The sequence below is a fragment of the Bubalus bubalis genome, chromosome 9, assembly GCF_019923935.1.
Source record: "Bubalus bubalis isolate 160015118507 breed Murrah chromosome 9, NDDB_SH_1, whole genome shotgun sequence".
Lineage (NCBI taxonomy): Eukaryota > Metazoa > Chordata > Mammalia > Artiodactyla > Bovidae > Bubalus > Bubalus bubalis.
In genome coordinates this window covers 54,019,381-54,034,229 of record NC_059165.1, presented here as the reverse complement: position 1 = coordinate 54,034,229, position 14,849 = coordinate 54,019,381, and the positions used below count along the sequence as shown (strand labels likewise).

The following is a 14,849-nucleotide window of genomic DNA, read 5'->3' as shown; positions in this document are numbered from 1 at the left end:
ATTTCTCTAAGTTGCATCGCACAGGGGCTTTTTTTTTTGCTATCGAGCATGGGCTCTAGAACACCTAGGCTCAGTAGCTGTGGTGCTCAGGCTTAGTTGCCCTGTGGCATATAGGATTTTAGTTCCTGGACCAAGGATCAAACCTGTGTCCCCTGCATTGGAAGGCAGACTCTCAACCACTGGACCACCAGGAAAGTTCCTCTTTCTCATTTTCAAATCTATACTTATGTGTTAGACCTGTCTTTGACAAACTGTATTATGTAAGTGATTAATGGAGGTTCCATAAAGCTCCAGAGTCAAAGAAACCTGAGGTTGAAACAGAGTTAAACCTTTTTTCTTTGCTGCAGGACTTTTCCGTACTTTTAGTACTAAAGAATGGTGAATCTCCAAAGAGAAGACAATGATAAGAAACATTTCCCAAATTCCTGTGACAGTGGTAACCCTAAGACTTTTATTAGTGCCTTGAGTTATATTAATTGTCCACAGAACACATTTTGGGAAATGTTGTCTCATACTAATGCAGAGATAGCTGAGCCCTCAAAGAGAATCCCTATTATAATTAGAGACTATTGATGCATTCCAAGAAGAGTTGTGGGCAAGTTTTTGTTGTTAGAAGATATTTTTGGAAAACTGTTTGAAACTTGCTACCACCAGTTTCTGCAGTATTTATTTCGCTTCTATCATTTTATTTTTTGGTCATGCCACACATCATATGGGGTCTTAGTTTACCCACCAAGGATCAAACCCACATCCCTTGCATTGGAAGTACAGAATCTTAACTACTGGACCACCAACGAAGTCCCTTAGCTTCTGTCAGTAGTCAGCCATAGGTACTGTGGGACTCTACCCAACAAAGTAAAGGTTCTACCTACCCAGTGCTTATTGTCTGATGGTAAAACCAGCTAATTAGATACATGTATTAAGCATATGTGTATAAATATATACATACATATCCCTGATTTAAATATATTATCTATTATAAGATACATTATTTAGTTATAGCCCTAAAGGGAATAAAAAAAGCACTACTATATTAGATGTTCACTGTAAGATACATCCAATTTTAGAAATGTTAAGATATGAAAAAAGGACTGTCTTACTGAAGAGTACATATTGTCTGATTCCATTTATATAAAATTCCAGAAATGGCAAACTATAGTGCTTTTTGGGTAATGCAAATGTTTTATGTGGTGTTATATAGGTTTGTCTAAATTCATCAAATCGTACACTTAAAAAGAGTACATTTTTGGTGTGTATATATATATATATAACCCCATAAAGTGATTAAGACAAAGAAGTCTTAGACTCAAAAGATACTGGTTTATGAAAATGTCAGATGAGGAGGTGGTTCAGTTTAAGGGAAATGAAGTTTGTCTAAAAAAAGAAACTTCCTTTAAAAATATGGGCATTTTAATGGTAGGAAGGACACGGTCAGGGAATGAAAAGGCAGGGTCTAGTCTGGGCACGTGGGGGCTAGGAAAGACGGGGTATCTTGAACAGAATGGAAGTTGGAAGAGAGAGAGAAAGAGATGGAGAGGAGTTGGCATGACTGGTTATCTGCTTCAAAACCACCACTAGGAAGGCACATGTCAATTACTCTGTAATTAAGTCTCTCTGTGTCTGCTTCCATGTAATCATGTGGCCTATGGGTTGTATGTACCTGATGGATTCAGAGCAGCCAAACAAGATATCTCTGCTCTGAACAGACGGCCAAGCTCCCTGGGTAAACTGAGGAGCAGTTTCCACTTCACTGGCAGACGGACCACTCTTTTTCATTGAAATGGTCAGGTTACCTGACAACCCCAGCATGCAGGAACACTAGCCAGCACATCCACAGCAAGGGGCAGAACACAGGGCAGGGAAAGACAAGTCTATTCGTCATGAGCTGCTTCCTGCAACTTGGGTCTGTGTCAGCCACCAGGGTCACACTGTTCCCGATGCCTGGCTCAGAAGCCAGGGCATTCAACAGACTGCTTCTAAGTGCCTGCTACATGCCAGGCTCCATCTTGAAAGCTCACACCTTTGAAAGCTTACAGCAGGAATGCTCATGGGCTCAGACTCTAGGACTCAAATAGCAGCTGAGTTCACTTTAGATCTCTGTCATTTTTCCAATCTTTTATCCAAGCAGCAGCACAACAGGCAACTTGTCCCGGGTCTGGGTCTCAGTACCATGCTTGGAGCACATACCTACAGCCTGGCCCAGATTAGGAACCCTCAAATGTTTTTTGAATTAATGAATGAACACATTCACGTTTTTGGTAGACTTTATGGAGTCATGGAATAATAACCCCTCATAATGTGGAAATGAACTCTTCCTGAATTGAGCCATGACAAAGCTCTATGAGGAATGAGCAGCGTATTATATTAGGCATAAAGCCACGTGGTGAATGAAATATTCTGGAGGTGAATCACCTTATTAAATACCTTTTGGGGTGACAGTACTGCCCAGAAAACATAGTGGGCCAAGTTCAAAACCACTTAGCTCATGAATTGTTAACCCTAAGAAGATAGGAAATGTGTCTCCATATATGACCAAATTCCTGTATCAGAATCCACAAACGCTATGTACTCCTCTGATGGTGGGGAAAATATTCATAGTGAGTTAATTTACACTTAGCCCCAGTGGCAGAAAAGACGAAGCATCAGAAGAATTTGCCAACGAGTTATGTGCTAAACTGGCCTGGCCTCCTCCATGAAGGAAGCAGCATTTCAGGTAAGAACATGGCTCCTGCGCCTCTCAGGCTGACCAACCTATGTCACACATGTATATAATATAGAGAGCATAAAACTGGCATTTTTAGCCACTTTTATGTGTGTAGGGCAGTCGCATTAAGTATATTTACATTGTTCTGCACCCAGCACCACTATCCATCTGTCTCCAGAACTTTTCATCATCCCATACTGAAACTCTGTACCAATTAATAGCCCTTCATTGCCTCCTGGTGTGTATGTGTAAGTGTGTGTGTGTGTGTGTGTGTGTGTGTGTAGATAGATAGACAAATAGACATTCACATGTATATTTTAAACTTCTTTCTGGGTAAGAGGAATAAGTCTTTTAATATCATTTTTTAAATATATACTCTAATTTTCTGCTGTTTCTGACCTTAGACTTCCAATGAGATAAGCAAACAAGATAATGCTGTGATTCAGAACCAAGGCTCTTCATTCATATGTACTGACTGTATGCTTCTGGTCAAGTTATTTAGTAAGTCTGAGCATCATTGTTACAAGATGAAAATAGGAATCTTAGCTCCTAGGGTTCTTGGGAGGATTCAGTGAGGCAGTTCCTGTAAAGTGCTTAGCACAGGGTCTGAATGAGGTAAGCTCCTGCTAAGGGTGAGCTGTCTGCTCGCACTCATCTGGGTAGGTTAACTTGTAAAGCACTACCACGCTTATTGCGGTCAGCCTGTTATTTTACTGCATTGAAGACATGGGGGTAACTGTGATCGTGGCTTCATTTGGAGGATAAGTCAAGACAATTCTTGTAAAGTTCTTAGCACAGGGCGTGACACACACTACTTCTTGATAATAATTGTGAGGCATTATTATTATTTCCTATGCCTCATACAATCAGCAAGCATATACAGGATGCCTTTTATGAGTAAGACCCAATGCCAGGCTCTAGGGAAGAACAAAAGCAAATAATATATGATTCTTATTAACATGTAGACATGGAAGAGACCCAGGAAAACTGAGTAATTCACCAAAATGGCTGAAACCCTGCTATAAAGAGCTCATGGACTTTTGGGAGGCAGCCACGTAAGGTAGTAATTACGAGGCAGGTAATAAGTGTTAAAACAAAGGACTTACTGTGTCAGGCACTGGGTAAAGCACTCTTTACTACAGAATCTACAGAATCTCATTTAACTCTACAAATCTGAGATGACTGCTCCCGTTTTGTCTACTTCACACATACGAGGTTTGTGCTCAAGAAGAGTTCATATACGAAAACACGATGGGAGAAAACGGCTGCAGATCAAAATCGAGCATTCCTGTGCTTGTGTTCAGGGCAGTTGTTGAGGTTGCATTTTATTTTATTTTTTTAATGCAGCTTGTTGTCTAGTTGTGTCTGACTCTTTGCAATCCCATGAACTGTAGCCCAACAGGTTCCTCTGTCCATGGGATTCTCCAGGCAAGAATACTGGAGTGGGTTGCCATTTCCTTCTCCAGGGGATCTTCCTGACCCAGGGATTAAACCTCATCTCTTGCATTGGCAGGCGGATTCTTTACCACTGAACCACCAGGGAAGACTTAAATGCAGCTTTCTTTGTTTGTTTTTAATTTTATTTATTTCTTTATTTGGCTGCACTGGGTCTTAGTTGTGGCACTTGGGGTTTTTAGCTGCTGCATGTGAACACTTTAGATGTGGTATGTGGGGTCTAGTTCCCTAACCAGGGATTGAACTCCAGACCCTGCATTGGGAGTGTGGAGTCTTAGCCACCGGACCACCAGGGAAGTCCCTGCAGCTAGTCTTATTCTTGACCATTCACAGCAACCCATGACACTGAGGACTGCAAACCTCAAAATACACTGAGAGGCACGTACACTGGCTGGGGAGTCCTGGCATCATGGTCCCCACACCGCTGGTTTGAAAAAATATGCCTTTTGGCTGCCATTCACACTCACAACATGGAAAGCCAAGAGGATTGATGAGAGAGCTTGGATTATTCACTGTCAACCTTCCCTGAGAAGCTAAGGAGAAATAAGACAAATATTTCCCAGAGTGCCTGATGCAAACCACCCCCGTTTAAGGGTATCAGCCACCTGCCAGTGTTGGAGAAGGCAAGTGTGGAACCACTTGCCTAACTGGAAAATTGGTCCACATAGTCGGCTGCAGCCCATCTTCCCATCTCAGTGTCCCCTTTGCTCCTCCAGAAAGTCAGCCCTCTGTCCCAAATCCCAAGCCAGTCGGCTGCAGGTTCCTCAGGCTCTCCGAGACTACCCTCCAGCCTCCCAGCATATGTAAGCTCCTGAGGTTAAGGAGGTGTCTTGTCTTCTCTGTACCGAGCAGAGTGCCTGAAATGCAACCAGAATTCAATAAATATTGAAGTACTGAATACGTAGTGTTGGTGATAATGCAAGAAACTGCAGTTAGATTCAGCATCTTTAAGGCCCTGGTGTTTTTGCCTGGGACAAGAGGAAAGGAGACATCCCCACTATCTCATCCCCCGGATCCGTTTCAGCCCCTGTCTTGTTGACCAGGGTGTTTCTTGACTTAAGGCCAGGTGTGTTAGGAATGGCACAGAAGTGCTTGCAGGGGATTCAGAGGTGAAAAAAAGAAGTCAGACCAGTATGGAGCCAGATAGAGAGAACACCAAAACTGGCAAGTGCGTTCCTCTGAGCAGGTTCCCCTGGTTTTGCACAATTAAGGATGATATCGCCACACACATAGGAGTATTTTAATTGGTTGCCAAGGCAATGCGGCAGAGTCAGTGGGCATGAAGCAGGAATAGATCTCTGCAGAGCTGTGCTCAGGAAGGGTGCTTGGCTGTGACATTAACGAGCTGCCTGGATAGGAGAAAGGCAGAGCTGCCATAAATCTTCTTTGGGGCTTTTCTTCAGTATATGGAAATGGCAGAGAAAGGGAGGGGCAAAAGAGAAAACTTCTCTTTCTGGCCCTCTGGAGAAGCAGGAGAGGTAATCTTCTGGATTTTGAGTTTCTCCTCGGAGTGGTGAACTTTTGTGGATGAGAGAAATCCAAGGAGATTTGGTTGCATGCTGGAAGGAAGAAGGAATAGGATGATTGAAGAACAGAAGGAGATGACAGTGTTTTCTTCTTCTTGAGAGATCATAAAAAGGGCCCAGGATGCAGGAGCCTGTATTTTCACAAAAAGAACACTTTCCACCTACTCCTTTTACTTCCCTTTGCGTGAGCAAGGAAAAGAATTTGCTATTAAATACATTTCTTTTGGGGGCTTCCCAGGTGGCACTAGAGGTAAAATACCCGCCTGCGAATACAGGAGACATAACAGACACAAGTTCGATCCCTGGTTGGGAAGATCACTGGGGAAGGCATGGCAACCCACTCCAGCATTCTTGCCTGGGAAATCCCAGGCACAGAGCCTGGCTGCCGACAGCCCATGGAGTCACAAAGAGTTAGACATGACTGAAGTGCTTAGCATGCATGCATGTTTCTATTTATTTTCTTAAGGTTTTGAATAACTAAGATTTTTTTTTTTCACAATCATAGAACTTTGTGGTTGAGACAGGTCCTGGGTTTTCTAACTTCTCTGTTTTACTTGCTGTCCCACAACCTAGAGAATCAGGCAAATTTCATCACATGGAATGCTCGTCCTGATGGCCTGGGCAAGGAGGGTGGGACCAGAAGAGAGAGAAGCCAGAAGGGAGGTGGACATTTCTCATTAGCACCTTAATAAGTATGACCATCACGCAGCACACACCGTGTGCCAGACACTGTGAAATAAGTATGATTTTCTTGAATTCTCCTAACAACCTCTGGAAGTCCATGATGTTTTCTCATTTTACAGATGAAAGAAGAGGCAGGATTTGAACCAGGTTTGCCTACATCCAATGACTGGGCTCTTAACAAGATCAGTTAGGGTGTCCAGAACAAGCATGGTGCTCCCTTGGCACCCCAGGGAGCCCTGCACCATCTGCCATTGCCCGTCACTTTCTGTTGGCACCAACACCACCATTCTAATGTGGTTGATAGACTTCTGGAGTACGAGGTAATCTCTGACCAGTCCAGCTCCGTGTGCATGATATGCTGTGTCTTAACTGGATGCCACTTGGTCATACATTGAAGGGTTTAAGTAGTAGAAATGAGTCTAAGTGGGGGGATAGAGAGGGAGACAAGAGAGGAGGAAATGGAGTCAGAGAAAAGAGAAAGGTAGTGATAGAGAAAGGCAGAAAAGATGCATGGGAGATGTAGACAGGGGCGACAGAAACCAGGGACGAAGGAGGAGGAAAGGCAGAAGCTGGTCAAGGCAACAAGTGTGTGGGAGTAGCAGGGCTGGGGGGGCAACCTTGGGGAGATATGTTATCAGGAGACATGTCAGGCTTTGATCCAAAGCTGGTCTGCTTTTCTCGAAGTTAAACAGAGTTGGAACAAAATATTTATGCTCCATTCCTTTCAGAAACCTGTCATCAGGACAGGCAAAATTGTCTATTATAGGTGGGGAAAAATAGAGCCTGAAATTCAGGAAAGTCAGCTTTTAATCCTGGCTTAGCTGAGAACCAGCCCTGTGACATGAAATGTATCCGAGTGCTTATTAAATGTTAGCAGTTACTATGGTTAAAGAAAAAGTCAGATTCTCTGAGTCTCTGAATTCTGCTGTATCAAAGATTTTACAGAATATGGAAATGATTCAGAAGTATTTGCATTTATGTTTTAAAGAAAAAGATGCATAAATTTCTCCCCTTTCAAGGCTTCTCTGGTGGTTCAGTGGTGAAGAATCCACCTGCTGATGCAGGAGGCACAGGTTCAATCCCTGGCTCAGGAAGATCCCCTGGAGAAAGAAATGGCAACCCACTCCAATATTGTTGCCTGGGAAATCCCATGGACAAAGGAGCCTGGCAGGCTACAGTCCATGGGGTTGCAAAAGAGTTGGACACAACTTGCACATTGTTGCAAGTGGCAAAATTTCATTCTTTTTCCTGGCTGAATAATATTCCATTGTATATATGTATAGCACATCTTCTTAATTCATTCACCTGTTGACGGACACTTGGGTTGCTTCCATATCTTGGCAAGTGTAAATAGTGCTGCTCTGAATATTGGGGTGCATGTATCTTTTCAAATGGGAGGTTTGGGCATTTTTCACATGTATGCCCAGGAATAGAATTTTTGCATCTTGTGGTAGTTCTATTTTCAGGTTCTTGAGGAACCTCCACACTATTCTCCACAGCAGCTACACAAATTTACATTCCTACATGTTGGTGATTTTTGTTATTGTTTAGTATTAATATTGCCCCTGTCTTTGCATAGTTGTCCATCTTATTCTACTGGGAGCACCTGGTCCAGGATCCAGTTGCCTTTTGCTTAAACTATCTAAAAAGTAAGCAGTTCTGTCTTATGAAAGATCTCTGAAGTATCTCCACACTGGAATTTCAGGAAGCAATGACACAGTCTTAGAGAATGTCTCTTGAGATCTCTTCCAGTAAAGAGCCTCCAGCCATAATAAACCTTGCTAATCAATACTGTAACAGGAATGCTACTCTTGAAAGCACTATGGAAGACAAATATTTTTTTATTCTGTACATTTGGGAAGAAACATGTAACATTATGTGGGTGCAAGATATGTGTGTTAGTCACTCAGTTGTGACCGACTCTTTGCAACCCCATTGGACTGTAGCTGTCCAGGCTCCTCTGTCCATGGAGTTCTCCAGGCAAGGATACTAGAATGGGTTGCCATTCCCTTCTCCAGGGGATCTTCCTGACCCAGGGATCAAACCTGGGTCTCTCGCATTGCAGGCAGATTCCTTACCATCTGAGCCACCAAGGAAGCAAGGTAGGTTAGTGGTATAAACTAAACTCAATGAAAGGGGAAAATGCTACATTGCAGTAGTAATACCACTAGTAGGTACTCATTACACAATTATATATTGCGTGTTCTCACTATGTACCAGGGAGAAAACTAGACAGCAGGATATAACCATGAACAAGACAGACATAAAATGTACGCTCTACTGGGATCGATGAACAAAAAAGCCATGGTCTTAGTTGGGTTCCCCCAGGAATCAGACTCTGACACGAGAGTTGAGTGCTCACAGATCATTTGGGATGTGTGAGGACATTGATCAGGGCGTGGGGACCTCATACAGGAGAGGGAGGTAACTAGTTAAGGTGTGTTTTGAAGCCACTCACCACAATGGATTACTGATGCTTAACCCTTTGGAAAAACTGTGGGAAACAGTGTAAAACTCAGACCTTAGAATTACTGTGGCCAAGAGGTGAAAGATCTGGGTATTTAAACCCCTATACCTGTCAGTCATTGGTTAAGAGCTACCCCAAGGGGCACAGTATGTTCTAGAAGCTCAAAGCAAGTCTTCCAACAGAACTGCAGGTGCTGGCTATTGGAAGTGAAGCTGAATTGCACAGAAATGGGAATGGGACCTGAGAAGATAAAGGCAGAGCACGAACTGTGTCACTTACACGCACACGAAATAACCAAGATAATCACAAATTGTGCTAAGTGTCTGCTGTATAAACTAACTTTTATCTATACAAGGATATGAAATAGAGGGTGAAAGGGAAGATCCTTGATCAGGGGAGGCATTTGTGCCGAGATCTGAGTGATGAGAAGAAGGCAGCTCTGTGATGAGGCAAGGATGGGTTCTGGTGATGGAGGACATCATGAGCCTGATCCCAGAAGGATCTCGCTGAGTTTGGGGAACTGACCGAACACCCACTTGGCTAAGGGATGATAAAGCAGTGAGGTGAGAGGCATGAGAAAAGGTTGCAAGGGAAGGTCTACAGGGACCAAGAAGCCATGGTCAAGAAGGGAACTCGGATCCTGGATACAATGAGAAAGACTAAAGCAGGGACACCATCTGATCTGATTTTCAATTTAATATATTACTTTGGCTCTTGGGTGGAAAGTGAATTTCTAGGGAACAAGAATGGAAATATTGGGTTGACCAAAAAGTTCATTTAGGAATTTCTGTATGATGTTATGGAGAAACCCAAGTGAACTTTATTGGCCAATTGAATAGAAGATCAATTTCAAGTCTTCTGGATGTGTGACCTGGACTAAGATGGTATGTTTGATGGAAAAAAGTGGATGGGTGTGAGAATACACTTGGAAGTAGACACAGTGGAACTTGATGGATTTGGGCATGCAAACTGGACCCTTGATGTGTCACTAACCTCACTGAAAACTCACTATGTGAAGCACTTCCATTTAATTCTTGTAACTTCTGTGTGAGGCAGATACCCTTTACCTTCATCCCATTTTACCAGTAGGGAGACTGAGGCTCAGAAAGAATAATTTGCTTAGGGTCTCACAGAGATCAAGAGACAAAGCTGGATGTAGTCATAGCTAGTGACTTTAAGGTGCTCTACTGTCACATACCAAACCCCTCTTCCAACAACACAAGAGAAGACTCTACACATGGACATCACCAGATAGTCAACACTGAAATCAGACTGATTATATTATTTTCAGCCAAAGATGGGAAAGCTCATACAGTCAGCAAAAACAAGACCAGGAGCTGACTGTGGCTCAGATCATGAACTCCTTATTGCCAAATTCAAACTGAAATTGAAGAAAGTGGAGAAAACCACTAGACAATTCAGGTATGATCTAAATCAAATCCCTTATGATTATACAGTGGAGGTGAGAAATAGATTTAAGGGACTAGATCTGATAGATAGAGTGCCTGATGAACTATGGATGGAGGTTCATGACATTGTACAGGAGACAGGAATCAAGACCATCCCCAAGAAAAAGAAATTCAAAAAAGCAAAATGGCTGTCTGAGGAGGCATTACAAATAGCTGTGAAAAGAAGGGATGTGAAAAGCAATGGAGAAAAGGAAAGATATAAGCATCTGAATGCAGAGTTCCAAAGAATAGCAAGGAGAGATAAGAAAGCCTTCCTCAGTGATCAATGAAGAGAAATAGAGGAAAACAATAGAATGGGAAAGACTAGAAATCTCTTCAAGAAAATTAGAGATACCAAGGGAACATTTCATGCAAAGATGGGCTCAAAAAAGGACAGAAATGGTATGGACCTAACAGAAGCAGAAGATACTAAGAAGAGGTGACAAGAATACACAGAAGACCTGTACAAAAAAGATCTTCATGACCCAGATAATCACGATGGTGTGATCACTTATCTAGAGCCAGACATCCTGGAATGTGAAGTCAAGTGGGCCTTAGGAAGCATCACTATGAACAAAGCTAGTGGAGGTGATGGAATTCCACTTGAGCTACTTCAAATCCTGGAAGATGATGCTATGAAAGTGCTGCACTCAATATGCCAGCAAATTTGGAAAACTCAGCAGTGGCCACAGGACTGGAAAAGGTCAGTTTTCATTCCAATCCCAAAGAAAGGCAATGCCAAAGAATGCTCAAACTACCACACAATTGTACTCATCTCACATGCTAGTAAAGTAATGCTCAAAATTCTCCAAGCCAGGCTTCAGCAATATGTGAACCGTGAACCTCCAGATGTTCAAGCTGGTTTTAGAAAAGGCAGAGGAACCAGAGATCAAATTGCCAACATCCGCTGAATCACTGAAAAAGCAAGAGAGTTCCAGAAAAACATCTATTTCTGCTTTATTGACTGTGCCAAAGCCTTTGACTGTGTGGATCAAAATAAACTGTGGAAAATTCTGAAAGAGATGGGAATACCAGACCACCTGACCTGCCTCTTGAGAAACCTATATGCAGGTCAGGAAGCAACAGTCAGAACTGGACATGGAACAACAGGCTGGTTCCAAATAGGAAAAGGAGTACGTCAAGGCTGTATATTGTCACCCTGCTTATTTAACTTCTATGCAGAGTACATCATGAGAAACGCTGGGCTGGAAGAAGCACAAGCTGGAATCAAGATTGCCGGGAGAAATATCAATAACCTCAGATATGCAGATGACATCACCCTTATGGCAGAAAGTGAAGAACTAAAGAGCCTCTTGATTAAAGTGAAAGAGGAGAGCGAAAAAGTTGGCTTAAAGCTCAACATTCAGAAAACTAAGATCATGGCATCCGGTCCCATCACTTCATGGCAAATAGATGGGGAAACAGTAGCTGACTTTATTTTTCTGGGCTCCAAAATCACTGCAGATGGTGATTACAGCCATGAAATTAAAAGACGCTTACTCCTTGGAAGGAAAGTTATGACCAACCTAGACAGCATATTAAAAAGCAGAGACATTACTTTGTCCACAAAGGTCTGTCTAGTCAAGGCTATGGTTTTTCCAGTGGTCATGTATGGATGTGAGAGTTGGACTATAAAGAAAGCTGAGCGCAGAAAAACTGATGCTTTTGAACTATGGTGTTGGAGAAGACTCTTGAGAGTCCCTTGAACTGCAAGGAGATCCAACCAGTCCATCCTAAAGGAGATCAGTCCTGGGTGTTCATTGGTAGGACTGATTTTGAAGCTGCAACTCCAATACTTTGGCCGCCTGATGCAAAAAGCTGACTCACTGGAAAACACCCTAATGCTGGGAAAGATTGAGGGCAGGAGGAGAAGGGGACAACAGAGGATGAGATGGTTGGATGGCATCACCGAATCAATGGACATGGGTTTGGGTGAACTCTGGGAGTTGATGATGGACCGGGAGGCCTGGCGTGCTGCGGTTCATGGGGTCTCAAAGAATCGGACATGACTGAGTGACTGAAATGAACTGACTGTCACATTAACCCCAAGAAGAGGTGGGGATCAGCCCCATGTCCCCCTGTCTGAACATGTCACTGCTCAGTGGTGTTGACTGGCAGAATGTCAGTCAGGCAGAGGGAAAAGCACAGGCATTAAAGCCAAAAGACTTGAGTCTGATCCTAGCTCTTTCACTGGCTGGCTGTCACTAAAACTCTCTGAGCCTCAGTTTCCTCCTCAGTAAGTCAGCTTCATCTTTTCAAATGGTTGTTTTTATTTAATTTTATTGATGTATAGTTGATCTACATTGTTGTGTCAAATGGCTGTTCTTTATATTAAATGAAGGACAGGGGAGCCTGGTGTGCTGCAGTTCATGGGGTCGCAAAGAGTCAGACACAACTTAGCAACTGAACAATAACAACAAAGTCTGAATCACTGGGTTGTCCAGAGCCAACTCAGACCAGCTCCCTGGGTGCCTCCAGCCAGGAGCAGAATTGGGGCCACATCAGGCTTGCATCCTTAGGTGCTGTCTCAGGAGACTTGACTCTGAGGACTCAGAAAGACAGATTCCTTTAAAGGAGAAACCCATCCAAACAAATTCCTCCCATGACTCTGCCTGAGGCCTGACCGAGACTGGGTGTTACATAAAAGGCGCTCTTAACCCAAGTTCATCTCAGGCTTTCTGTTTAAAGAAAATGCCACCTTGTAAGGAATCATAAAGCACAGGTGCTGAGAGCTGCAAAGGATCATAAGAAACCGCCTGCCACAGTGTCTTCCTATACAAATATGGAGTCTGAGGCTTAGCAAGAAGAAAAGACTAGCCAAGGCTACACAGTTTACCTGTGAATAGACACCAGGAGCAATGCCAGGCTTTCTGAATCTTGGCCTGAGCACCTTGTAGTTTAACTGCCTTGCCTCTTGTCCAGGCCATCGTAATGAGTTTGCTGGACTTGGATTGGAGGCCTCCAAAACAGATTTCAACATAAAGCACTCCTTTAGAAATGTGAGCACATTCAGATCACGTGTAGTGTTTTGCAGCATGGCCTGGTAAGGGCACTTTGAGACCTCTGGCCCTCAGCTGCAGTTTGGGCTGAAAAGCATGTAAACATTTCCACGGTCTTACAGTTTATACCAATTTGGAGCCTCAAGAGGCAGTTTCTAAAGACTTGGGGGAAAGAACAAGGGACAAACTACACAGAGAGACATAGAGCAACACTGGATGGCAGTGAAAGAAAAATCTTTCTTATGTGAAACAAAAGGTATGAAAGAGGTGAGCCTGGCATTGGCATCAAGGGGCTCAGTTTCATGGATATTGTTCTCTGAAAGCCCTTTCTTATGCAACCATTCGCCTAATAGCAACCACTATTTTGGTTTTGTCTTTTAAACATTTTAAATTATTTCCAAAGAATAGAAAAGTGATTACTGACTCAAAGGGGATGAATATTTTTGAGCCTCCTGATACATAATATTCATTTGCTTTCATCTGTGTTCGTCTGAACTCTTTTACTTGCAAGTGACAGAAACCCACCTCAAATGAGCTCAAACAGAAATGGGAGTTTGTTAACTCATGAAACGGGAAGTTCAGAAAGCTGGTCTCAGGACCTCAAAGGACCCAGATTGTCTTGCCAGATCACTCCTGTATCATAACTCCACTTCTTTCCCTATAATGGCATTATTCTCCCCAATTACAAATAACATTCTCCATAATGTGGATGGAAGAAGGTGCATCCCCCAGGGTTCTTAGTTGCAAACAAGAGAATCCATTGCAAATAATAATAATAGTAGTAGTAATAGTGTACTTCCCTGGTGGTTCAGTGGTAAAGCATCCGCCTGCCAATGCAGAAGACTAGGGTTCTATCCCTGGGTCGGGAAGATGCCCTGGAGAAGGGCATGGCAACCCACTCTGGTATTCTTGCCTGGGAAATCCTATGGACAGAGGAGCCTAGCAGGCTATAGTCCATGGGATCACAAAGAGTCGGACCTGACTGAGCAACTAAACAACAACCAGGTGTAGAGGTAGTAGTAATAAAAGTAAGAAGAGGCAGGATTACTAAGTTCACAGAATTTCTGGAAAGGCTGCAAAGACTGATTTGAGACCACTTTGCCAGGAACACCACCTCAAATGACCAAGTGCTGACTTGCAGGGCGGACCTTGCAGACACTGAACACTGAATCTCCCCCCGCCCCCACCATGGCCCTTCTCCTTCTACGGCAGTTGGAGGTCACCTTTGTGTTATCCCCACCACCTTCCCACAGAAGTGCAGATGCGTCTTCCCTGGGTGCCTTCTTGTGTCACTCACTCCCAATTTGAAGTCCAAGTCAGATTTCTGTCACTGACAGAGCCTGGCCCCTGGTTGAAAGTGGTACTGATAAAGCTGGCATTTACAGCTTCGTAATTTTGAGGCAGTTTCTCCCATGCACTAAAATTCATAAGGAGGGTGACTTTCTAAACATAGAAAGGGAGTTCAGATACATGGCACTCAAAAGAATCACGAACACATACTACAAGAAACGTGACAACAGACAGCTGAGAGTAACATCGCTCTAGCTCCACAACCCCAGAAAGAAA

General features: G+C 43.3%; 1 protein-coding gene and 1 long non-coding RNA gene across 5 annotated transcripts in view; one reads left to right on the top strand and one right to left on the bottom strand.

Annotated features, from left to right (window-relative positions):
- The window catches only part of SH3RF2 (SH3 domain containing ring finger 2), a 151,135-nt gene that overhangs the window by 8,254 nt on the left and 128,032 nt on the right, over window positions 1-14,849 (top strand). The window lies entirely within an intron of this gene.
- The window catches only part of LOC123335052, a 126,808-nt gene that overhangs the window by 55,467 nt on the left and 56,492 nt on the right, over window positions 1-14,849 (bottom strand). The gene's annotated exons all lie outside the window — the stretch shown is intronic.